We start from the raw sequence: 26,516 nt of genomic DNA, 5'->3' as shown, positions 1-26,516 counted from the left end.
CACCATATCAAATAACATCCTTCTTTTTACAAACGTCACATGATCGTTACTTCTTTACTTACCTGTTTCTATGCTTTGTTTCTTATTTTACTGCATAATTTTTTTTTCCCTCCCTATGTAAATATGAATAGGAAAATATATCCATATTTTTATATACTGCCACTCCAGAAGATGAATTGTCTGTTAAATAAAGCAACACAGCTTGCTTCATGTGCCAACTGGTAAATGTCTTACAAATCCAGTCTTCGAAAAAGTTTTACTTATATATTGATGATTTGCTTTTTTAGAATAATTAGTCTATTATTGGATAGATTTGAAGAAAAACCAAATTAATCTATAACAGCGCTTCCTGCTAAATTAAGTAAAAGGATTTTTTCACCTGCATTAATGGGATTTTCATTTACTTCTGTCAAAAATATAAGTAGAAAAGAGTACAGGCTGCTACCCCTTGTCATTAGGGAATGATTATAGGTTGGGCCTTCTGACACTAGTTATCATAATTTCTTCTAGTAACATCTAGATCTGTAGCTACTGAACATAGTGCATGTCTGTTACCATCAGCTGTTTTTTTTTTTTTTTCAAGAATGATAGTACTGAGAATGCAATTTGTCCCTTTTTTTTTCTTACAAATCACTCATGAAAGGTTGTTTTTGACATCTGACCTCCATGGAGTCGCTCATCGTGGGAAGTACACACAATACTCATCTAACCATGCCTTAAAATGGTTCAATGCATCTACATTCACAACACATGCAAGCAATGCATTCCACTCCATGCAAAGAACTTGCTCACACACTATTATTTGCAAATCTATAGTACATTTTGTAATGTGGCTGATCTAAGAATTTATTACTGTTTATCAGTTCATATATGTTTTGTATTTTTAATTTTTTATATAGCCCAGAAGCCCTACTCTAGACATGGAATTTTTAAACCACTTCAGGCTTCCAATAAGCAGGGTGGTTGTGGTCTCGCACCAGGCATTGAAATTTATCTCCCACCTAAAGTCAATCACAAACGCCCATGTCCATGGTGGGATTTGAACCTGCAGCCTGTTGGTTGTAGAGTGGGTACGCTAACCACCTGGCTGACCAGATGTCTTAATATTGATTTAAATAAATTATGTGAAAGCTATTATTAATTTTATGTTGGGTAGTGATATTCATTATCTGGAAACCATATGTAAAATATATTCTTTGGAAAGATGAATTTTGGCATTTGTGGTGATACATTTGGATTTCCAGAAATTTATTAGGATTTTATAAAACTTCAAAAGCTTGGAATGGAGAAGTACCATGTTTTGATATTTGGAGGAGAAGGTAAGTCTTCCATCTGGAAAATTACTATCCTCTAGATGTGAAAAAAAAAAAAAAAAGCTTCATTTCTCAAATTAAGTACTTTTGCTGAAGAAACCAATAAGTTTAATATTATACTAGCACATTATTTTGTGCCTGTTATTGATGGTTTATTACCAGAGGAATAAAGACTGCCATTATCACTCTGCTTGTCATCTGTACTGTGGGTTTTAGTAAGGGAGTCTAGGTGAGAATGAAGTGCAGTTTCGGTGACTTTCTTTTTTTTTTTTTTATGCTGTTTTTAGAGGATTTCGCATAAGACTTCTCGACAGAGTCGAGAGACTTCACTGTGAGGTCCCACTTTCACATGCACAGCTTAAATGCATTCAGTGTTCCTGCACTTGCCACACTCTCAGGCAATGCATTCCAATCATCTACCACTCTCCATTCAAAAAATCTGTTCCTCAACTCCTTGCTAACACCCCACCTTTAACAGCTTCCAGAGATGGCCTCTCATTCTCATCTCCAGATATTCTATGAAAAATCTCATCCATGTTTAATCTGGTAATTATCCCTTACCAACTTATGTCTGTCATGTCCTCTCCTCTTCCTTCCATGTAATAGGCTCTGTAATTTGCATTCCAGAGACCAGAAAATAAGCAAGTTTGAGCGCAGTTAGTAGTTGGAATGGCTCAGCAAAAATTAAGTTTGAGCACGGTTAGTAGTTGGAAGGGATCAGTTATTTAATGCTGCTGGCACACTCTCCTTTGAGTCTTTGGACTATGGAGGTGTCACATAATAATAATAATCTTGTCCTTTTGAAAACCAGCTGACCAAATCTGTGCACAGTAATCCATGTGCAGCCTAATCAAAACATCCTTAACATGCCAGTGTTCTCTGCACCATTCCCATAACTGGCTATGTTGTTCTCACAATTTTTGCAAAATGTCCGTGAAATTTAAGTCCCTATGCTTCATCATCCCCCAGATCTCTTCTGCCTCCTCTTAAAATATCTCCACCCAATCCTATACTCTGCATCTCATCTTTGCTTTCCAAGTTGTAAAACCTTATACTTTGCTGCATTAATCCCAGTATTATGTTAGCATTTATTTGTTTTTAATTTTGGTTCCTAAAACCAAATATTCTGTAAAGCAGCACTGAAAAAGGATTTTAAAACCAATGTTTAATGCTTCTAGCAATGGCTTTTATAATTTTGTCCATAAGATCCATCGTAATATGCAGCTAAGGACTCGAGAAATTTTCTTGGCCCAGGAAGGAATTTGTTTCCTTTCTTAGTCTAAATCTTAAGAAAAACCATTTGCTTGATTCTTCTTTTCTGAAGACGTATGCATAAACAACATACTTAATCTTTTTTGCTTGATTCTAAGCTCAAATAAAGTTGCAATTTTTTAATTCTTTTTGCATACTCAAAAGTAATATAATGCTAAATTGTCACAAATGTCAGTGGCATCCTTTTAAAAAAAAAATCTTGAATACATTATAAACTTTTAGAGATTTCAGTCTTTCATATCATGCTTATGCATTGTGGGAGGTATAAACAAAGATTATGCAATAACTGTTTTAATCTTGCTTTGAAAGATCATTGTGTTATATGAAATTAATTTGCCTTAGCCACCTGTTTCATGCTAGTAACAATCCCCCCCCTCTACAAGTCATGTTAGGAGTTTGTTTTTAAAAATCAGTTTGTTCCTGGAACTAATCTGTTAAACACTAAATCCAAGTAGTTCATATCTTAAGATAATATATATCACAAGATAATTTCTGTTCAGTCAAATGGTTTGACATAATCATAAGCACTTTATCTGACTGCCTATCTACATCAGAAGTGGCAGGTTCATTACATAGTACTACAATATTTTGTAGTGGTTAGGGATTAGGTGGTAGCAAATATTAAAATTCTTAATTTTCTTATGGCCCATAGAAAGCTTGTGTACAGTATTTACTACTTCTTTTACTAAAAGAAAGGATTTACTACTTCTGTTTAACTGATCTTATTTCCAAATCATTTGGATCCTAAATGTCATAACTTCCTTTTCTGAATTCATTGAGTGAAGTTAATGTCAAGATTGGTGCTGCTCCACTTACAGCACAAGCATCCATCTTAAGTCTTTTTTTTGTTGTTGTTGTTCTTTGTGTAATATAAAAAAAAATAAAAATAAAAAATATCTGAGCACAAATGACAAAACTTGCTTTAGTATTCCTTTTGTTTTTAAACATCTTCAGGAGCATTTCTCCATTTTCAAATTATTGCAGCATGCCTTCAGTTCAAATGGTCATAAATTTAAAATTGGCAATCTTAAATTTGTGTTATTGACCAGTTAATGCTGAAATCTCCCAAGGACTTTTAATTATTTGTATGTCTTTGTTCTTTGCAGAAGGGGTTACTATTTATAATTAGTACCTTATGTGGAGAAGTGATTAGGGAGAAATGCTTTTGGAGCTGGAGATTGGAAGTCTTAGAATATTGTATAAAGGCTGTTCCACAGAACAGAAGTAATCTTATAAAACAGGATAAGTTGATTTGAATTTAAATGATAATGCAATAGAATTTTTTGATTCAGATCATTGGTATTAGAATTCAAATTCATTTCAGTTGTAATCACCCGAATTTTTATAACTTTCCATACTATTTCCTTACAAAAGCTCTCATTGGTTTCTACCACACACACACCTTATTGTTCACTTAGCACTTCATCCATAATCCCATTCTTTGATGCAGTGATATAAAGCTCTTGATCATGAGTTCTCTTATTTAACTATACAATTTGGCCCTCTGATTGTATTTATTTCCTTTTTTGTACTTAGTATATTCTCTTCATTGTCTATCTTTCTTGATTAAAATGATAATACTTTTTTGCTTATTTGCTTAGCCAGTTTGCCTAAACATTTCTTTGTTGGCTATGCTCCACTATAGCATTGCAGGTAGAGCATAGCATATACCGCTGAAGGCTGGAGGAAACATGGGAGTTGTGGTTAGAGTAGAGGTTGATTTAGTGCAATGCTACTCTCCTACCCAGTGCTCCATTGAACACAATTCTCTAGTATTGGTCAATAGCATTCTTCCTACTGCTTTTGCTCTTTCAGTTCTCACAGAAAGCATCATATCCTCTTTTATTTACACACTCACTCTGGTTCAACCCTGTTCTTCTTATACTAACAATTTCCAGACCATTTTAGCCATTGCCACAAATTATTCTCTATTGATACTAATGTAATATTTTATACTTTGTATTTGTTAATTTATAGTTTATTATATTGTTTATGACGTTACTTTTTTTATTCATTGTATTTCCGCTCTTACTTCGTTGTTTTCGTGATCGCTTGAGCTTGTACAAAATGCCTCTATGCTTTAATTTCTAACTCATGTATAATACTATTAGTTAACTTTAGTAATCTACTTAGCTTTACTCCCCCCGTTTACAATGCCATAATGTGTACTCTTACTTGTGCTAGTATCATGAACTGAGGAAAAGCCTCTGGCTGGGGCCAGATCCTTAATCTACATTGCTGTAATTCAAATGTATTAATCCTTAAAAATTTATTTTTGCTAATGACTGAGGTATTAAGGATCATGTAAAAGAATTTACTATCTTTTCTTTATATACAAAAGAATAATTTAGCTAAGCACATTAATAACCCTTAAATCAATTTTATCTCGAGCAACTCCGAATTACTTAGTTGTGGCGTTTACTTCACTTAGGTCACACAGGTTCGATTTGTTTTTATGAGACAGTGCATTGGCTAACAAAGATCAGGCAAGCTATTAACAAAACCAAACATGTTTATTTTAACTTAAACAATTTATATATAAAAGTTATGAGACATATCACATACCTGATTCTCCACACATTCATTAAAGCATTAGACAAAGAGATTATTTACACTCAACTTATTAGACACATGGAGGATTTTAGCACACAACCTTACTCTCATTACAAATAATAAAAGGCAAAATTATACTATACACGTTCTAAGTATTAAATAACACAAGCAATATTTAAGATTACAATATTTTATTATACACATTCAAACTGACTTTTGGCTTTCTGACCTCTTCAAAACATTGTCATTAGTTAAACAGAATCAACATCTATCGTCTGTACACACAATCTAGGCTATTAACATAAAACAATTTACTTACAAGCTCACACTATCATGTACAGTCCTGGATCCTAAAGGGTTAAGGGTAAATTCTGTTGATTCCTTTCTTAAACTTGCGATCAGGCACTGTCCGACAGTATTCGTGTGACGATTTCCTCCCTTGTGAACAGTACTGCATTTCTTTGGCTATGTCAGGAACTCATTCGACTGCGACAAATCAGCACACATGTGGATCAGTACATTCATCGAAGAATTTTGCTGCAAGAATATCTTGAAATATGGTCTCTGCTGCCAGCGAATTCTCCGGGACTATTGCTCAAGGGACCCCGACTCTTCCCTTCCTCAAAGCTTGCCACAGGAATAAAAAATAAGAGCGCCTTCGTCCCTGAATCTCCTCCTCCTTTTATATCATTGACCTTCCTTCCAAAACTGCCAGGATTTACTGGAAGCGCCCTTATCACTTACATTTAGGTTTTGGCAGCAAAACTCATATAATCCAGTGACCCTCTGAGACTGTTGACATTCAGTTTACTAGCCTAATCCTGTCTGATCTTTTTAGTTGCAATTGCTTGTGGTTCTACATTCAGTTATTCTAACATTATATTACAAAATTTATTACATTACAGTAAGTTATATACTTTTATTTGTCTTTTTATGGCCTATGTGAAATTGATATAGGTGAAAATATTTATTTTTCACCACAAGAGATTTTAGACAGCTCCTTTTATTTATTTTTGAGTCTGTAACCCAGATCCACTTGATCATCTGTTCTCATCTTTGCGCCTTGCTCACACAAATTATCTACAGCTATGTTTCTTACTTTAGTATTTGTTTTGATGAAAAACTTGCTCCACCTTTGCTGCGAGTTGCCTGGTGTTGTACTACCTTACCCCAGTCCTGAAGATATTTTCAGGTGCAAACTTTGTTTGCTCACACTTGGATAAAGGATTAAACTAAATTTATTATAGTATTTGTTTTGGTATGACAGCAAAGGTTGGTCGATTGGTAGAGCCTCTGGCTCTACTAATGGCTCAGCAAAAAGTTAAGCAAGTTTGAGCATGGTTAGTAGTTGGAAGGGATCATTCGTTCGTTGTTGTTGGCACACTCTCCCTTGATGAGTCTTTGTGACTCCCTCGTGGAGTCACATAATAGTTTTATTTATATATATATATATATATATATATATTTTTTTTTTTTTGTAATCTTTCATTAGATTGATTATTTTTTTAAAATTAGCATTAACTATTCTCTTAAGTTCTTTTTAGCTGTTCAGAAATTTATACTGTATATTTTGAATCAGAAATGCAGTTAAGATTAGTATTTCATTTAACCAGTGAATTAATTTATGATTAAAGCAGGGAAAGTTTTTTCCCTTGATTAATTCAGTGTGAATTTTTTTTTTTTTTTTTAAGTATAGTATTCATAACACACCACCATCTTCCCCAGAAATTATTAGATCATTAAAAAATAATGTATGTTTATCACCTACAAATTTGAACTAGTATTTTCAAACAAGTAATGCTTATTGAGGTAAATATTGATTCATTGCAGGATGAGTAGCAATTGCTTCAGAAGTGGGTACTTTAGTATCAAAATTCTAGTTGTTGCATGGTACATATATTCTAGAGATGACAAGATATATAATTTTTTGCAATTCTGATTCAGCAGTGTATATTGAATTTAGTTAAAATTTACAAAACTTAAAGTACTTTTTCTCCTTGCTAATAATTTTTAATTGCTATAGAATTGCAGTCTGTTCCAGCATCTTCAATTTTTGATGTTTGTTAGTGTGAAACATTAGGATTTTAAACCAATTCAGTAATGGTCTGTGATATGGGTGGTAAGGATCTGAAGTTCATGCATGCCACATTCTGTTCTATTTTTTAATGAACAAGGAATGTTTATCGGGATATTTGAAGAGCATCTAAAATATTTGATCTTGTATGAAGAAAATATTACTTAAATATATTTCATGTGCTTGATCTAACTTCTTATCAAGATGTTATTTATATAAATTTGTTAATCCTTACAATTCATTATAGAACTATTACATTTCAGCAGAAGAATGTTTAATTGCAGGATCAAAATGCATATATAGTATTTTAGCACACAAAGCACTTCATTGCTAGTAAATATTGAAAAGTAACTCAGTGATGATTAGTTTCATTATTTCTACTGGTGAGCATATATTCTTAGTTTAAACTGTCAGTTTGAAAAATGAGTAATTTATCATTCTTCCACATCTTTTTGCTGGAAATGTCTAATCATCATAACATTAATAATGGGATCACTTAGATTAATTTAAATTTCTTTTATTTGTAAAATTTTTGGAAGAGTTTCATAGCCTTGATATCCAAAATAAATTACAATGAAATAATTTAGATATCTATTAATGCAGATGGAGCTATTCTTCTGCATTTGATACCGTATTGCATGCTTTCAGTTTCATTGACACTGGCTGTGAAACTTAGTCAAAAATTTTACAAATAAAGTCAATTAACAAAAGTAATTCTGTTATGAATGCTTCTTGCATCTCGATTTTTAGAACAGTATATAATGTATAGATTGCTGGAGGCCTCCTCTTTATTATTTACTGAAAAAAAAAATATATATATAATATCATTTAAAAGACTGGAATGACCAACTCGACAAACTTACTAGTCATTTTATTTACAGAATCACCCTGCAGCGGAGACACTAATAGATCATACCAAGGAGCAGTGAATCCACCATTTGTGAGAAAGATTCTAACAAGATTGCATCAGTACTTAGGGAACACAACCTCAAGGTAACATTCAAGCCTTTCAATAAACTGTATATATTTGATAACGAGTAAGTAATCAATCTTCCCTAGAATTGTGGTATGAAGGATAACTCCTGAAAATAAGTACTAATGCCAAAGAATGCATTGTTATAAATGTAAGCAGTTACTGTAATTAATGAATTCATTAATTGCATTTCAAACGATTCATTAATTCAACACTACTGTCACTGCATCTTTTACGATTTACAGAGTGAGCATACTTTATTATATGCATTTAATTATAATAGGGCAGTCATAAAAAGATGTAGCATTTCCTGAATATATTCAACACATCTGCCAAGGCTTTTTTATTATTTCATCCAGTTTAAATGTTAAGTGGAATGCAATATGGATATGAAAATAGCAGCAATTAAAATTATCTGATGCAGTTAAATTTTGAATAACTTAGCAGACAACTACATTGTTCTTGATATATTGATAAACCTTATTCGAGATCAAATTTTCCCTGTATAGGCATTACTATTAACCAATGTTTCATGGTGCTTTTGAGTTAATATTTATATAACCAACAGAAAAACATCTGGGTATATTGAGTAGTTACTGTGCATGATGCATTTAGCTACCTTGTTGCACCCACCAAGGGTAATTAGTTTTTAATATTTAATTTAATCACGATTATTTTATATCATTAAGTTATTAGCCTTAAAATATCAAGCAAATGAAGGAAATCAACATTTGCCATAAGTTTTCCAGTAAACTTGAGTAATGATTGTAACTGCCTTTTAGTAACTTTAGATAATAAGATTTTAGATTTCAAATAAACAGAAGCATATCTGGACTTCATAGAAAGCAGGTGCTCAATTAGAGAATTATATAAATAGTAATGCAGTGTGCAAAACTGGATAAAGCCATCAAATCACTTTTGTAAGAACATAAAGGATAAATATCTGAATGCAGCAAAATGTTCTGGAGGTTACTGATAGTCTTAGAAATGATGGAAAGAGTAATATAATAGTAATCTAAGACAATTTAAAAACTGAAAATAGACATTCTTGGAGTAAATTCATTTTGAAAGATTTGTTAAATGAAACAGTAACAGAGGTGGCGAGTTATTAAACATATCTCCATAGAGTCAGACTCAATTGTGGGAGATCCATTATTCACACTCTAGCCATCATTCACACAATGATGCATATCATACCTCTACTTAAACTTGTTCACTGATGAAGTACTGCAACACCTGGTAATCCATTCAACACCTTCCAAGCAAAAAAATCTAGTCCTAACATCCTTGCTAGCCACACTCTTATACAACTTCCACTAGTAACCCCTTCTTGCCACCTATTGACAAGTTTTCAGTGTCAATCCCATAAAACCCCTTTAATAATTTAATTTCTATCATTTCTTCTCTTTTTTGCCTTCCAGGTAATTTTGAAGCTTATATAGACCATCAATCTGTTCTCATAGAGAGCATTCCACAGATTTGCCTCAATCTATCACCCTCCCTACAACTTTGTAATGGAATCTGGGAGTCTAGTTATGGCCTTAATAAAGCCTTATATAGGGAAACAATAACACCTCTATCCCTGTTTGTTAGTATGTACTTCAACAACCACGTAATCTGATGTGTAATTTTGGTTACCTTTGCAATATGCCCTCTAAACTTAAACTCCTTGTCAACAATCACATCCAAGTCCCTGGCCTCATCACTTTAATATAATACACAGCTTTCAATGTCTTCCTGAAGTGCATAACTTATAACATTAAACTGTCTGCCATTTACCTTTGTCCATACTGCTAGTCTGTCTTCTGCAGGATCTCTGCATCACCTTCATTTATCATTTGGTCTTTCCAGTTGAGCATCAGCAAACAACTGAATATTTTCTGAATAAAACATATCCTATATTGTTGATATTTGGAAATTAATAAAGTACCAAGTACTGAGCCCATTGCATCACTAATCAATTGCTTTCCCCTGGACTAAACTCCTCCATAAACCACACTTTGATACATCTGTCTCTTATCATATTCCTATCCACCCAGTTCAATTGTCTTACACCAATTTCTCTAATACCTTAACCACCACTCTTGAGATGTTGATTGACCTATAATTTGCTGCTTCTGTCTTGGAGCCTACTTCATGCAAGGGGACTATTTTGCCCTCTTTCTATTCCATTGGCACCTTTCCAGTACTGAGGCTTAAATAGCTTGATCATAGCATCTGATAATTCCCTTCCACATTCTTGTATTACTTGGGCTTTCTTGTATTACTGCCATCTGATCCTATGGCTGTGTTCATTTTAAGGTTCTGCAATATTTTAAACACCTTCATCTCTTCAATCTCTATTCTATGAAAATATGCTATTCTCCTATCACATCTGGTATTGCAATGTCGCCACCTACAAGGGTGGTCTGAAAAGTTCTCGGCCTAAGAATGAAACAAATTTATAATTGAAATTTTTTTATTTTCCTGCTGATGGAACTGACTGTCTTTGGTGCTGAACAACTGGCTGCTGTTTTGGATTCTGGTGTGTAATGGTGAATCCAAGTCTCATCCATAGTAATAAATTGAAGCACAAAATCAGTTTTATTCTTGTTAAAATGTTCCAAGCACTGTTCAGAGATTTTCATTTGAGTGTGTTTTTGATCTCTGTGAGCAAGTGCAGCACCCATCTTGCTCAAAGCTTTTTCATTTGCAATTCTTCATGCAAAATATATCCTACATGTTCTTTTGAAATGCCTATAGTCTCAGCAATTTCATGCACTTTGACTCGCTGGTCGTCCAATACCATATCGTGCACTTGATCGATGATTTCTGGTATTATGCTTTTTGGATGTCCATGTGGATCATCTTCAAGGCTGGTATGGCCATGTTCAAACTCAGCAGCTTATTTCTTAATTGTCCAAAAATAAAGGAGAAGAGTGACCATAAACTTTTATGAACTTCGAATGAATTTCTTTTGTCATTAAACCTTCTTTTACAAAGAATTTTATAACCATACGATACTGAATTTTATCCATTTTTAAAGGGGCATAGACAACACGTTTGCTTCAGACAGCTGTGTAAGACAAATTATTTGATAGAATGACTTGCGATTTCACATGCATGTTTATGACAGATATACCAACTTAGGAAAAAAAAAATCCTGCCAATAGTGTTGCCATCTATGGTCGAGGCCGAGAACTTTTCAGACCACCCTCGTAGATGATATGTCACTTCCAAATGCACTCAGTAATTCAACCTATTTGGTTTGATTCTGTTACATTCTCACTATCAGTACTTTTTTTTTAAAGTTATCCTTTCATGTTGATTCCTTGTTTTACTTGCCATATGGTAAAATAACTCCTGAGGATTACTTTTTGCATCATCAACTAGCATTCCTCTTTTTACTTGACACATAATGAAAGAACTCTTTAGAATTTTTTGGCTCATCAACTAAACTTTCCCTCATAATTAGCTGTAGGCCTTCCTTACCATACTGGTCATCCTTCTTTTCTGCACCATGATCAGTATAAACTGATCATGGGCAAGCTGTGATCACCTTTTTCTTTATAATCCCCACACAACTTTTCCTTTGTGTGTGCAACTTCTGCTTAATAAAGCTATTTATCCTGCTGGCTCTAGGTATATATTCAGATACTGCTTTCTTCAAATACCTTTTGACCACTCTTCCCATGCACTACAATCTCTCTCTTTTGAGATTTTTATGTCCTGGCTCTGAAAGCAAATTCCTCAGGTTGTCATAATCACCTGCTTTGTAATTCCACATAGAAATATTCACAGAGAATGCAGTCCAAAAGTACGTATCAGTTTCCAAGGTAGAAAAGTCAAATCTGAAATGGAGAAAGTCAGCTAGAGTAATGATTGCTCAACTACATAATTTAGAAAGCATGATCAGGTCAAATCCTAGTTTGCTGGAGTAGTAGTCTCATAGAACTCACTTATGAAAAAACAATGACAATTAGAGGCATATCACTATTTTTCCAAGTATGATCTGTGTAAGCATACTTGAAGAGGTTAGAGAAAATTGTAAAAAAAAGAAGCTGGGTACAGGCCCAAATAGTTGTAAGAATCAATTTTCATTAAGACATAAAATCATGGGCATATAACAGGGATCTGTATTTACGTTTTGTAGATTTGGAAAAATGCTAGAATTATGGTGTAAATGGGCACTGTACAAGAGTTCTTGACTTTATTCAAATGGAATACTCTAAAAAAATTAAGCGCAAGTCTCTAGTACTCTTTAAATTGAATAATTGCTATAACAAATTTTGCATGAAAAATAGCATTAAAATGAACCAAAACTATGAAAATATATAGATAAATGAGGGAAAACTCCATTTCTCAATGGAGAAGCAGTAGAACACGCATTTCAGCTATAAATTTTTTTGTGAAGATCACAAATTAAGTATAGACAGTAAAATAAGCAAAGGTGGTATGGTGGAGAGCCACAGGGATAATTTTATCTGTAATAAGAAAACTAGCAGTATATAAGATGGTGTTCAAAACAATTGTAACTTAGGGATCTGAGAGTACTTTAGAATTTATTTATTTATTCGTATGGCATGAATATCAAAACATGCAGTACAATACACTTCAATAATATATAAAATTAAAAGTCAAAAGTAATTTTAAAAACCAATAAAATTAAAAGGTTACATTCATATTGGTCAGATAGTTCATGGCTTCGGGTGTAGCACTTAAAAAGTCCAATTTGTCTCCTGAATATGCACTGAGTCACAATATGGTTCACAGTTTGTCTCTGAGCTCCACAATCACAATGCGGGGATGGTCGTTTACCCCATTTAAAAAGCATGTCCACACATACACCATGACCAGTTCGTATTCTATTAAGCTGAGTCCAGGATTTTCATGGGAGGTGTGAGCAAGCATCAAAACTTTCTTGTAATTCATTGAGAGAAACTTTTGTGATGTCATCTGTATGGCTCTCCCACTGTTCTTGCCACTTTTGCTTCAAGTCCAAGTTAGAATGTAGTAGTAGTTGGGCTAATTGTAGTGGTGGATGTCTTGATCTCAATCGTCATACACTTAAGTCTGGGAGATCTAAATGTATTGGTAAGGCTGTGTTCTCCAAGATTTTCTTATACTCATGTAAGAGAACCTTAGTCCTGCGCAGATTCGGTGGAACAATGTTACTAAGCGCTGGAAGCCAGTGTGTGGGCGTTGATTTAATTGGGCCAGAAATCGGTCACATTGTATTATTTAGTTGGTTATCAACAAGTTTAACATGTGTGCTATTTAGCCACACTGGTGAGCAATATTCGGCAACAGAGAAAACTAGACCAAGAGCAGTAATCCGCAGACTATCGGCTGTTGCTCCCCATGTCGTGCGTATTAGTTTTTGTATTATGTTGTTACAGGTTCTTAACTTAGCAGAAACATTTGTTTGGTGTTGCTTGTAAGAGAGCGTGCGGTCCAGGGTAACGCCCAAGTACTTTGGAAACTTATTGTGTCGTAGTAAATATCCTTCAAAGAAGATATGTAAAGTGACATCTGCCATGTGATTATTAAGGTGAAAGCTTGATACTTCTGTTTTGTCTGGATTGAGCTAGAGCCTCCATTTTTTTATAATATTCACCTATAGTTTACATATCTTTTGTAAGTACGTCTTCTGCCTGACTCATGTTTTTGTGTCGAATGGCAATTACAGTGTCATCAGCATAACAGAACTTGCGTGAGATGGTAGCAGGCAAGTCATATGTGTATAGGTTATAAAGTAAGGGTGCCAATACCGACCCTTGTGGAAGACCATTATTAAGTTTTCGTTGTCGGGACATTTTTCCTAATATAACTTGAAAGAAACGTTCAGTGAGCATGGAGGAAATTAAGTGTGCAGTCCGTTTACATGGGACAATGCTAAGCAATTTGTATATAAGATCTTCACGCCATACTGTATCATAGGCTGCTGTTAGGTCCAAGAAGACAGTACTTTAGAAATTATTGATCAATGCCTTGATAACACATTAGAGAAATTGTTGATGTGGACATGTACAATCAATGGCAACATTACATTAAAAGAAATATTAGGAACTAGACATTGTTAGTATTCAGGAATTATTATTAGCAGACCTCCATGGAGTCAAGAGGCTCATCGTGGTAGGTCTCACTCCCACATGCACAGCTCATCATACTTTGACTTAAACGCATTAATAGTCTTTCACTGACCATACTTTCAGATAGTGCAATCTAATCACCTACCACTCTCTATTCTAAAAATTAAGTGCATCCAGAAGAGGATGTAAGGAAGATATGGATTAATTTTTTAGTTATTAGAGCAGTTGAATTCATGATCAGAGCTAATCTCTGGTGTGATATATACAGAAAAAGGAAAGTTTAAAAAAAATTGTGAAGAATGGTAGGGGAAAAACCTAGAACCCTAAAATCTAGATATTTTGATGTAGCAAAAAAGTGCATTTAGAATTGTCAGTATATGATAAGAGAATGTTTGAGTTCTGACACTTGGAGAAATATTATTAGATTAATATTCTGGACCACCCTGCTTTATCACACATCGGCAATGCCAAAGTGGGAATAAACATTTGAATTCAGTGCATCCAGAAGAGGATAAGGAAGATATGGATGAATTTTCAACTTTATTAGAGAAGGCAGTTGAAGCCAATTCTTAACACCTAAAGAATAGAATAAGGTGAACGTTTTAGGGAAAATTTGTAGAAAATAAACAAAGCTAATAGTTAATGCATGCAGGATTTCTGTTTAGAGCATATGCTAATTGACTGAAACCATATTCCGACATATAGAGATGTGTGCTTTCCATGTCAATTTCTAAGAAATTAATGGTGGATGTTGAAAGTGGTAATTTACTTCTGAATAGGACAGAATGGATATCATATTGAAAAATGTACAAAAATTTTTAAAGAAGGTGGATTTTAGAGAAACGGAATTGTTTCCTGAGGAAGGGTTTTTGATCATCATCATCATTATCAAATTCATGCCATTTACCCTCAAGGGATGTACAGGATATGATAGTACTAACATGAAAAAAATTACATCATTACTAACTTCTTATCTACAATTTTCCTCCAAATCAGTCTGTTACTTGTCAAGACTCCAACATTATCAGATCTTATATTTCTATCGTCTAAGGCACTTTATACCATATCGATCCACCTATATCTTGGTCTTCCTCTGGGTTGTTTTGCTGCCAACCTGGCAGAGAACACTTGTTTTGCTAATCTTTCCTGTTTAAGTGACCATACCACCTGAGATTAGCTCTGCTAACGCATTCCTGGATGCTGACAATATCAAGTTCTTTCCTAATATCCTCGTTTTTAATATGATATTGCCATTGATGCCATCTGTTCACGCCTATAATCTTTCTCAGGACTCTCATATCTGCGGTCTCTAGTCTTTGGTCAAGTGTTTTACTTATGATCGAGCTCTCAGATCCATAAGTTAAAGCTGGTTTGAACATTGTCTTGTATACAGCTAATTTAGTGTTCCGACTAATTTCTCTCTTATTCCATATGAATTTATTCAATTGACTTCCCACCATACCAGCTTTGCTGATTCTGTTGTCTATTTCTATATTTGATTTACCATCTTCAGTAAAAATCGTTCCTAAGTAGCTGAAATGTTTTACTTCTTCCACAGGTTCTCCATTCACAACACAGTTCACATTTTCAATGATTCTGCCTATTTACATTGTCTTTTTATTGCTGACCTTCATACCATATCTATTACAACAGCTATTCAATTTAGTCAGAGAATCTTGCAGACTTGTAGCGGATTTATTTAGAAGTATAACATCATCTGCATAAAGCAAAGAGCTGACATTGACATCTCCAATTTTGATATCATGTTTAATACCACTTTCCTTCTTCATAATGTGATCCATATAGATAATGAATAACAGAGGGGATAATGTGCATCCTTGTCTCACACCAAATTTAACGTTAAACCATCTTCCTATACTTCAATTCTAACTGCTGACTTACAACTCAAATAAAGACAAGTATTGCCTGATATAATGCCTCATTGACATCATATAACTGTAGCATATTGAATAGCTTCTCTCCTGGCACACCTTGTCATATGCCTTTTCCAAATCGACGAAACTTAAATACATATCTTTGTTATATTCCCATGCTTTCTCGACTATTTGTTGTAAAGTGAAGATCTGATCCTGACAGCCTTTATTTGGCCTGAATCCAGCTTGTTCTTCACCAAGCTTTTCTTCCACAATTTTTCTCAACCGTTTCTCAAATATACTTGAATAGATCTTGCCAGGAACACTCAGTAGGGAAATACCTCTGTAATTCTCACATTTAGTTTTATTTACCTTTTATATATGGGTACTATGAGAGCTCTACTCTAATCGTCGGGAATTCGTCCCTCTGTCCAAGCTTTCTGAACTATGCAGTGCAGCCATTGTAAGACTCTTATACCACCATACCTCAGCATTTCTGGTAGAATATTATCTACTCCTGCTGCCTTTCCACATTTCAAGCCTTTGATGGCTTTTTCTACTTCAAGTATGGATATGTATTCCTGAATGCATGCCTGGTCAGTGTTTTTTACCACTGTGCTGTCATCGCTGCTTGTTTCATTTAGCAGTTTTTCAAAGTAATTACTCCATACCTCAAGGATATCTTTTTCTCCTGTTTTCATGTCACCTTTATCATCTCTAACTCCTTTTACAGCACTCTTTCCTCCATTCCTAAGTTTCTTCAACAACCTCCAGAATATTTTGCCAACTTCTTGATATTTATTTTCTATATTCTTGCCAAAGTCCTCCCATGACTTTTGTTTAGCATTCTTGCATTTGTGTCTATATTCTCTAAGAGCACAAGCTGACTTATTTGACAGGAACTTTTGATATGCTTTCTTCTTTTCTTTCACTGCCTCTTTAACTTCCTGTGTCCACCAGGCAGTTCTGATTTTTTTATCCTTGCAGACAACCTCACCACATGCCTCTCTAGCAGAATCAATCAATGTTTTCTTTAGAGTTTGCCACTGAATCTCCAAGGTTTGATTCCTGTTCTCAAACTCTCATTTTTTCTTCAATAATCTTTTGTGTATTTTAGTCTACAGTTCACATCTAAGAGCTGCTCAACTTTTATTCGCTTTAAAACATTCTTAAATGTTATTGTTTTCAATATGAAATTCAATTTTATCCTGCTCAAGACTAAATAGTGATCACTTCCAATTTCAAATCCTCTGTGCACTCTGGTGTCCTGCACAAGGGAGAAAACATCATTATCAACAATAACGTAGTCAATGAGACTTTTTTTATTCCTAGCCTCTTCTCTCCATGTGAATTTGTGCACATTTTTATGTTGGAACATGGTGTTAGTAATAACCAGTCCATGTCCTGAGCAGAAATCCAACAGATATTTGTCATTATTATTAGCTTTGCTCTTTTCTCCAAATTTTCCCAAAATATTTTTGTATGTCTCACAATCATTTCCTATTCTGCTATTTAGATCCCCAACAAGGACCAACTTATCCTTTTTCATTGTGTCAGTTGCTTTTTCAAAAGCCTCAAAAAATTCCTCCAGTTCTACCTTAGTAGAACCTTCTGTGGGACCATAGGCACAAATAAGTCTCATTGTCCATTTTCCCCATTCTCATATTTGCCCTCATTACTCTACTTGAGACTGACTGCCATTCAAGAAGATTAGCCTCGTATTTTGTGTTGAATACTATGGCTACTCCTTCTTTTCCTTGATTGTCATTGCCTGAATATAACATTTTGTATTTATTGCTCAGAAAGATCTCACCAGTTTTGGTCTTTTTTGTTTCAGTCACCCCTATTATGTCGATCTGGTACTTATCTAATTCCTCAACTAGCTCCGTTTCTTTGCCATTCAGGCTTCTTACGTTGATAGTACCGATCTTTAACTCTGGCGATGTTGAGTTGGGGTTTGTTTTTAGATTTGTTCCAGTAGCTGACTTTTTGCTGTTCACCCTGGTTCCCTGGTGAAAACAACGGGGGGCCTTGTTTAACCGGGCGATGCCCCAGCCGGCATGAAATTTTGTCATGTTGTACCATCATTTTTTATTTTGGTTTAACCAATAAGAATACAATTTGGTCGGCTAAATCCCAAATTGCTAGCCCATCCTCGTTCGTTCAGTATCCAAGTAGATACCCAACAGGGAGCATCACGAGAAGGTGAGGTTTGGACATTAGGTCAGAAGCCCTGGTCGGTTCTCCGCATTCCTTTAAAGGCTGTGGAGGTCTCCTCTCAGTTTTATAGCTTTGACCCTTAAGCACCCTGAAGGGTTTTTGTTGCAAACAAAATACTAGACTATGAGCGAAGGCACGAGACCTATGAAACATCTTTCAAAGATCCAACATCCTATTATGGATGAAAGTCACAGGATGTAAGAATTGAGTGGTTTGGTCACATTTGGAGAGTAATGACTAGGTAACTAAACAAGCATTAAGAATAAAATTGGTAAAAGATGTAATGAAAATGCTAAGACAGCTGGATGAACACTTTACACTGGATGCAGCTTATGACGAACAGCTGGAGATAGTTTCATGTTAGCATTGGTCCAACCTAAATGGTTCATGTTATTAAAGCTGATGGTTTGGTTCTTGTTTTCAGTGTGAAATCTGAGGAAAGGACTTGTAAATTGTCTGAGAGGACAGAAAAATCAGAATTTTATGCTAGACATAGGATATTAATGTACAGGCAGTCCCTGGGTTACTGACAACCTGACTTATGGAGTTCCATACTTATGAAAGAACAGGCTCCCCATAAGCATAATTAATAACTTGAACTAATTTCTTCCATGCATATAAACAAATCTGCATGGCATAAGCAGTTCATTGGTGCAGCATTTTTACCCTAGCGCTAGTCTCATTGTTTGTACTGTCACTTAAGCCAAGCATCACTTTCATTTCATTTAAAAAAAATTTTTTTTTGAAATTTTTCCTGTTTCCTATCTAAACTTTTTGTATGAGTTTGTTCTGCTTTTTTTGAATTACGGAAACTATTGTACTGATTCTTTTATCTCGTTATTACAGTACAGCCGCATATGAGCCATTATAGCTTTATTATTATTACTACCATATATGTGCTGTTCATCAGGGATCTGTTACTTATAAATTCAACCTAAAGACGTTCTCAGGAACATATATTTGCCATCTCTCCTCTTGTTCATAACCTGGGGGCTTCAAGCAAGCAAAAAAAAAAAAAAAAAGTGTCCTTAAAAGAATATGGGAAAATGTAAAAATGCTAATTGAAAGCTTCTAAACCATGTGAGAGTGGCTAAAAATGTAATGGGAACACCATAATTATGATGGAAGCCATCTGAAACATGGGATAGTAGGTCAGATATGAAATATAGATGTGGTAATGGTTATCCTAGTATTTTAAAAATAAACTTTCTGAAAGATAAGAATTGTTCTGAATACTTAGAGATAAGATTTGTATAACTGTACTTGAGACTAAGAATAATTAAGAGAAACATCCTGCGATCCGGGCAAATTCTCAAATTCAGAATTAAGATATAGATGAAAAACACTGTTTATTTTTTTATGTAAATTTTGAAAAGGGGATGATGTGTTGCATTGTATAAGGGGGACCGGAAAGTAATCAATTTTTTGAACTACATTTTTAATATAAATTTTATTAAAGAACAAATTAACATTATTCAATTCTATAATCGCCATCATTAATTATAATTTTATTCCAACGATCTAAGTTTAGCATTCTTTTTTGAAAAAAGCTTTTTCTTTGGATGCAAAAAATGATATCAAACTCCTTTAGACATCATCTTGTGAACAGAAGGTTTTATTTCTTATGCTGTGTTCTAAGGACCTGAATAAGTGATAGTCACTAGGGGCAATATCTGCCGAATATGGAGGATGTGGTAGAAGTTCCCATCCTAACTGCCTAATTTTTTCTTGAGTCATTCTTGCAGAATGTGGTTTTGCATTATCTTGCTGCAAAATTATCCCTTTTCAATTGACAAGCACAGGACATTTGATTAACAATGCTTGATGTAGTCGCTCTAATTGTTCACAGCAGATGGCTGCTGTTGATAGTCTTACCTTGTTCCATGAGAATATCTCACCAAAAGCACAACAGAACCTTTCGTGGATGAAGTCCACCTTTAGGTATTGGAATTGGAGTTTGATTTTTTGCGTTTATTATTCTTATACAGCATCCATTTTTCATCACCAGTTGCGATTCGTTCCAAAAAGGGGTCATTTTGTTGTCTGGTCAACAATGAATTGCAAATCGCCCGTCGCTGTGCTTTATTGTTTTCTGACTTCATGCGGTACCCATACACCCTGTTTAAGAACCTTGCCACTCTTATGTAAGTGCTCTTGGACAGTTGACCATGATGAATTAAGTTTCTCTGTTAATTCTTGTATGGTTTGTTTTGGATTTGATTCAACGAGAGTCTTAAGAGCATTCTTATCTAGAGTACGAGGTCTTCCAGATCGAGGACACTCAGAGAGATCAAAATTTTTTTCTGCAAATCTACTAAACCATCGCTGACATTTGTTAACCTTCAACACATCTCCATAAGTTGAGCAAATGATTTTGGTAGCCTCGGTAGCATTCTTTACTTGGTGAAACAAAAACAGCATACAATGACGTAAATGGTGCTCTTCAACTTTAAAGCCTGCCATATTAAAAAAAAAATATATCTAAAATTTAAAAAAAAAAAACAGATTTTTTAAATAGAAAACTAATGCTAATATTTAAATAAAAATCAAATTTAATAATTTGTGGTATTTAAGAAAAAACAATCGGCTAAAAATGACCTGTTAAAAATAATTGATTATTTTCCGGTCCCCCTTATACTTCATCCCAAGCAACAATGCAGGAAAAAAAAAACCAAATTTTTTTTCCATTAAAAAAAATGCTTCCATATCTGTTTCACCAATGTCCAAGGCATCAATACAAAACATCACTTAGATATACATCACCACTTGGATAACAAACACTTGAGCTTTTTCCCAACAGAATCCCATTTGGCATCCTCCATGACAACCTGCTTTAACTGTTCCAACTACATGATACAAAAAGAGGAACGTGTGCTTTTGTAAAATTTTACATCCTTTACCAAACGCTACCTAACCTGGAATCTTGCCTCATTTGCTGCCTTGCTACCTTTTTTAACTACTAATCACTAAAAATTGATTTCATGCAAACTAAGTACCTACATTATGAGATTGGGTAAATTGTAATTTGCTGTCAGTCATGACTGAATATAGATAATTTACCTACTAACCAGAATACCAGACATTCCTCATCATTCTGCTTATGCACTTGACATTTTCTTAACTAGCTCTCTCTCCAAATACACTGGAAGTCTGCTCTCCCTTTGGCAACTGACCACAATCTTATTCAAGTCTCCTTCTCTACAGTTTGTCCTCTTATCCTCAGCTGGCATTATAATTATGCCAGCTGGGATGATCTCTCGAAATTTTATGCCTCTTTTCCATTGCCATATTACTGCTTTTGCTCTCTCAATCCAAACATCTGCACTGAACTAATAACTGAAATAATCCTTGCTAGAATGAGCCTTCATTGCCTTCTTCACTGCTCACTCCTGACTCTATCCATGCTGTGGTTCTCACAAAAAAAAAAAAAAAAAAGTGACTGCAGTCCATGATAAAAATGCAGCATATGTTGTTAAATGGCGTGAATTAAAAACTTTCAGATTACACAACCTGAAACGTGTTAAAAAAAAGTTTTATCCAAAGCAGATTTCATAAAAATGAAATGCTGTAATTTGCCTCTTGCTCAACTGGTGGTCAAGCCTTCTGGTTCCTTGAAAAGGCTGGTGGGACTGGCCTTCTCTCTTCCCACTTGTCTTGCATCTAGATGGCACCATGGTAACCTAACCCAAGAAAAAGACTTCTTCTTGGCATCAGTTTTTTTTCCCCTCCTATTCTTGCCTGGATGACCAAGGCAAATCACCTTCTGCATTACCATGAATTGCCCACTGCATGCCTCTCAACTTTTGTCAGGACATCAGTAATACCCTTATAAATATCTACTAATAAGACACCTGGTTCATGTGGTATTCCTCTAGTTGTCCTCCAGAATTAACATCCATCCTGTTTTGCCTATTCATATTCTAGTGGCATTTACTCAACAGCATGCCTACATCCAGCTTGTACTCCAAAGGGGAGACAAGTCAGCCATCTGACTATTGACCCATTGCTCTCACCTCAGTACTCTCAAAAGTGGAGGTTATCAACAACCAGCTTTTCTTTACCTGGAGACTCATCGGTTAATTAGCAATCGCCAATGTGGATTCTCCCATTCTCATTCTCCAGCACATAACCTTATTCACTTTTGGACACAGGGAAGATTTGGAGATGCTGATGTGGTCACTCTTGATATTTCATAGGCATTTGATCTTGTCTGACATAGTTCTCCTGAATAAGCTATGACGGTACTCTCTCTTCATTTCACAAACCACAAATTATAGAATTCTTAAAATCTCTTCTATAACTAATGACTTAATGTTCTCCTCAATATTCTCAAATGGGATGAAGACAACTTAGTGAATTTAATACCAAAAATGTTGAGGCCTGCCTTGTTATCTGTTAGAAATCTCTCTCTCTCTCACACACACACACACACACACACACTTTGATAATGTTCTAATTTCCTTTCTTTAGCTTTCTTTTCTTAGGTTGACTTGTATATTTATCATGGTACAAACATTACATACGTAATTTAAGTCTGAGATGCGAATAACCTTGGAATATTCCCACATTTCAGTGGTGCAACCAAGACCTTAAAACTTCTTGATATTCAGAAGAAGGCTGTCATCTTAATAAATGACACTTCCTTCAGTCACTTTCATGGGCACTATTCCTCTGAATTGATCACTACCATTTTTCCACTTCCTTCTAACATTATAAAAACTAGATATAACAATGTGGAACAGCCACTGGTCAACATCGTGCTGTCCAACTCCAAACATACTGAACAAGCTTCTCATCTTTCTTCCATCTACCTTTAAGCATCTTCCCCATGCTGTTTTTCCCACTGAGTTCACCCTCCAACTCTAAGAAACATGGCAATAGTTCTTCCCCCCCCCCCCTCCTTAATTGCTTACCCACAGATGGTACTATAGTGTTAATAGTTCTTATAACTTTTGCATGCTTTTTTTATGTTGTTCCCACCCACAAAAAGCTTATTTGCAAACTTATAGTACATTTCATGGAAGGCTCTTAGCCATATGGGACTCAACCTGTCTTGGGTTGGAAGATAAGAAGTAAATTTGGTACTATGGGTGGGCTAAGGATTTTTTCTATTTTTTGTACTTTGAAATTTTTTCTCCCCAGTTCAATAATTCTGCTCTTGAGACCAAACATGGGACTTTTTCAAGCCACCTAAGGCTTCCAATGAGCAAAATCACCACTTGGAGATGGATTTCATCTTCCACCTAAAGACAGTTGCAAATATTCATGCACTGCAAGATTCGAACCTGTAGCCTGTTCATTGGTAAGCAGGTATGCTAACCACTTGGCCAATCAGGCTGACAATATGTGGGATCATCGTTAAAAAATTAATAATAAATAAAACATGAAAAAGACAAAGCTAAGATTTTCATCTTAAGGTATCCTCAGTATATTAATGGAATTTAATTAAAATGCAGAAAAAAGTAGTCATCCCTCGAGTTATGTCCTTTCGAAGATGCGTCTGTGATCCCATAATCGAATAAATAACATTTTCGGCTATACCTTCAAACAAGATGCAAGCGAGCGTAAGGTAAAGCATGCACAGTGGCAACAGCATTTTCATAGGCAACCTCCCTTGGCAGTCGGCACGTGTCTTCAACAGTTCCTCTGTTGATTTTGTTGTTGAGAAATGGGCTATTTGTGTATTTATCGTTAAGTTCGCAATAATTTGTGCAACGTGGTCCCTACACGCCCAATCAACAAACCTAGTGAAGAATCGCAGAAAAAGAGCGAGCAATTGATCTTGAAACAAAGTTTAAAGTTATAAAGCAACATGAAGCTGGTAAGCCTGTCGATGTGATCGCACATGACTTCAGATGGGCTCATTCTAAGTGATGACCATTTTGAAAAATAAGGATAAAATCGTAGAGGTTGTGAAAGGATCTGCTTCCATTAAATCGACAAGAGTGACGAGGCAAAGACAAGGTCCTATCAGTGATATGGAAACGCTACTTGCATCATGCATAGAGGACCTGAACCAAAAGCGTACATGCCTTAGCACTATGACCATAACCACCAAGTCTCAACATGTTAAAGGAGAAAGCAAAACCCGATCATGACTACGAATTCAACGCTTCCAGTTGGTTAATGAGATTAAAGCAGCATTTTGCACTGTATAATGTGAAAATGTATTGGAATTTGCAAGTGCTTAGAAGGCTGCCAAGGAGTTTGTGAAAAAATTGGATAAAATTATTATGGATGAAAATTATTTCCCCCAGCAAATATTTAATATGGATGAGACGTCCTTGTTTCGGAAAAAAAAAATGCCCGAGCGAACATTCATCCACAAAAATCTAAAATCTATACATTTTAACTTTAAAGCTCTTAATGCCCGTATTATACGATTCTATTATAGGTAATGTGGCTGGATATAAACTGAAACCATTTGTGATATGGCACAGTAAGAATCCACGAATCTTCAGTAAGATTAGAAAGCATACTCCAGTTCATTATCGGAGCAATAAGAAGTCGTGGATGACTCAAAAAATTGTTTGAGGATGCCTTAATCAACTTTTAAGCAAGCAAAATAAAAACAACTATTGTGTGAAAGAAAATGCAAAATTTTAAATTTTATTAATTCTAGATAATGCTCCAGGTCATCCATCTTATAGCAGTGATCTTCTCCAAATTCAAGGTCATGTGTCTCTCTCCAAACACTACGTCATTGATCCAACCGATGGATCAGGGAGTTCTTGCAGTGTTTAAGGCTTATTATCTGCAGATAACTTTTTCACAATCCATTTCTGCCACTGAAGGAAATAACGACTCTCATGCAATTCTGGAAAAGATTCGATATTTATCATGCAATATTAAAAATATTGCTGTGGCTTGGGATGAAATGACCTCTCAATGTATCAGTGGCATATGGAAAAAGACATTAAAAAGGTTCCAGCATGATTTTGGAAATTTGTAATAGTGGGCCTAGCAAACAATCTGTATCTTGAAGTGAATGATGACGACATAATTCAAATCATAGAAAGTCCCCCACTCCCTGAAGAGTTGACCAACGAAGGATTGGTCGAACTTGGGGAACAAATATTGCAGAAGAGGAAAAAGAGAAACAAGGAGAAGTAGTTAAACAATTCACAGTGAAGGATCTAGCAGAAATGGTCTTTGCAGTTAGCGATGTTCTCAAAATGGCTGAAGACATGGACCCCAATGTTGAATGCTACTTTATTAATGGAAAGAAAATGATGCGTTTGCTTGCTGTGAACAAATTTTTGATGAAAAGAAGAGGAATAAGCAAAGCACGTTGGAAATTTTCATCAATAAAAATACAAAGGTTACATCAGAAGAGCCACAGCCTGATCGTTTACACAGGAAAGGTAATGAAAATGTGATTGTGGAAGAAGATTTGGGCGATTATTCTCCTGTTTTATAGTGGCAGTAATGTGCAGTACAGTTTTATAATAAGGTTTAAAAATTAAAATGACAGTATACTTATTACGGTTAAGTCCCTAACCCCTATTACTCTGTTGATTTAATGTATCGACTTGCATCCTGCAGGATGGAATGGAACCCGGACGTAAGTCGAGGGATGACCGTATTATAGAAAAGTACCAGCTTAGCATAAGAAAGACGGCAAATGGTCAACAAATTGCTAATTACAAATATTGTAAGACAATTAGAAATTTACAGAAGATTGATACAGTATTTAAAGAGATTACAGAGCACCATCCAATATTTAAATTGTCTGATGTAGAAAGGCCTTGCAGCTGTATATCAGCAAGTAATCTACTTATGTGTAAAAGCTTACAGTATTTTCCCTAAAATTACTGTGGTCAAGATGGCATATTTAACCAGACCAGAGAAGTTTCTTTATATTGAATATAAGATTTTTCTCGTGCTGTACAGTTGCAAATCAACCAGATTATCTGAAGTGAGACAAGCCACAATAGTGTAACAATGTTAGTTAAACTTGCCCTCAAGTGAATTGTCCATATAGATTTCTCAAGAACACGAGTCAAACTATGGCACTTTTCCAGTTGAAGAGTGTAATGTCCTGTTTCTTCATCTGAGCAATAGTAGTGCTAATCTTTTTTTCATATGATTTTGGCATGAAAAATGTTTCAAAGGAGCTTGATATGGTTAATATTAAAGAAATGTGTAAACAGAGCTAAGATAATG

The 26,516-nt window shown here is 35.0% G+C and overlaps 1 protein-coding gene across 3 annotated transcripts in view; it reads left to right on the top strand.

Annotated features, from left to right (window-relative positions):
• Window positions 1-26,516, top strand: part of LOC150093655 (uncharacterized) — a 234,499-nt gene that overhangs the window by 38,722 nt on the left and 169,261 nt on the right. For all 3 annotated transcript variants that reach the window (XM_090412701.1, XM_090412703.1, XM_090412702.1), the window contains exon 2: window positions 8,094-8,205. The gene's annotated coding sequence lies outside the window, so the exon portion shown is untranslated. The remainder of the gene's footprint in view (window positions 1-8,093; window positions 8,206-26,516) is intronic.

This window comes from Typopeltis vanoorti, chromosome 23 (genome assembly GCF_054136105.1).
Source record: "Typopeltis vanoorti isolate ZY-2024b chromosome 23, IOZ_Tvanoo_1.0, whole genome shotgun sequence".
NCBI classification, from domain to species: domain Eukaryota; kingdom Metazoa; phylum Arthropoda; class Arachnida; order Uropygi; family Thelyphonidae; genus Typopeltis; species Typopeltis vanoorti.
This window is presented reverse-complemented; position numbering and strand designations above follow the sequence as displayed.